Raw genomic sequence first — 1,667 nt, forward strand, 5'->3', positions numbered from 1 at the left:
TGTATTTATGTTTATGTGCATGACCTCTTAAGTACAAGGTGAGCCTTTTTGTGGGTTTCCAGCAGGAATATTGTTCTAGAAGGCACTGCCTCATGGAGAATGGGATGCTAGTAGCCTGTGGGATGCTGTCTGAGGCAGTAGTCCAAAGTAGGCACCATCCATGGGCAGAGGATCCCTGGTGACTGGGGAGGCAGTGGGACACTGATGCCTGCCTGCAAGCGGTGCCTTGGGGTGACCAAGGTTTCCGGCTGGGCACTAGCTGGTGCAACTTCCTGCCCATATTTGAAGTGGTTTAGTAATAACTCAAAACAAGAAGTGCAGAGTTTCGTGGCTCCAGGCTTGACTGAGAACAGTCATCCCAGAAGGGCAGGGTGTGAGGAAAGGCAGAAAGAAGAGCAAGGGGACCTGATAGCACCCCCTCACACTCATCTTCCCCTTCCTGTTCATAGGCTGGGGGCTCCCAGTTCTCTTGAGGTCCAAGAATGCTGGGGACACTGAGTCTACTCACAGTCACCTTGAAAAACAGATTGCTACTTCTGCCCAGGTTGGGGAGACTGCACCTGGGTAAGGTCTGGACAGGCCTCTAGTGTCAAGAGCCTAGGATGACACCCTATTCCAGTGGGTGAGCTGTGACCAGGGACTGGAAGTCTGGCAGGGGAGGTTCTAGTTGAGAGTGGTAAGGGGTCAACACACCTGCTCAAGGTGGGTCACACTGGATGGGGCTCTGAGTAAGACGAACCTCACCAAGCAGCATGAGAAGGTGGCAGGCACCTCTGGGAACACAGGGACTGCCACCCCTGGGAGGAAGTGTGCAATTCAGAAGGGTGAGGCACTGAAAGGCCTTTCCTGACTCCGGAACAAGCACAACCTGGGGGACAGGGCTGGGCATGAGGACAACAGGGTAGCACAAGGGCTGCAGGTGCAAGGGGAGGCAGCTTTACAGGGCCCCTCCATGTTGCAACCTCCTCATGAGCCCATGGAAGTCCTTGGGCTGAGGAAGCCTCCCTGAGCCCTGACACCTGTGGGTTGCTTGGCTCTTTACCCCTCTTGCCTGCTCTTCTCCCCTTGTTCTTCCCCCTCTATTTGTCCTTCTTGGTGCACCTCTTAGCACTGTATCCCCCAAAGACAGCAGTGATGACTTTGGGTAGACACTGCTAGCAAAGGGTGCTGGCCAGGGTGGTTCTAGAACAGAGAGGTGTTGGGTTCAGAGGTGCCTGGGAGTTAGGAAGCAGATGGGCAGCAACAGAGCCCACTACATTAAGGGAGGAGTGCAGCTCACAGTTGGCCCCTGGCAGCAGATAGAGTGGGTTGGGCCTCCGAATTGTCTACAGGTAACCCAGGGTCTGCCTTCAGGTGCCCCTCCCAGGAATCTCTACTGGGCAGGCTGAGGGGGTTGAGGGGAACACAGAACTCTCTCTCTCTCTCTCTCTCTCTCTCTCTCTGTCTCTCTCTCTGTCTCTCTCTGTCTCTCTCTCTTTCTCTCTCCACACACACACACACACCCCAATCTGACTGGTTTCTCCTCTCCTGGACTTGGATCCCTTTGTTGGAGGCCAGGTAGTCCCAGAACCCAGGCATCGCTTTGGGCACAAGTCTGTTTTCCATGTAGGTGAGTACTCCTCAGGATTTTTCAGGACTTAGCCTAGGTAGGTAAAAGACTGGACCTT

The sequence above is a fragment of the Octodon degus genome, unplaced genomic scaffold, assembly GCF_000260255.1.
Source record: "Octodon degus isolate 3935 unplaced genomic scaffold, OctDeg1.0 scaffold00104, whole genome shotgun sequence".
In the NCBI taxonomy this organism is placed as follows: Eukaryota; Metazoa; Chordata; class Mammalia; order Rodentia; family Octodontidae; genus Octodon; species Octodon degus.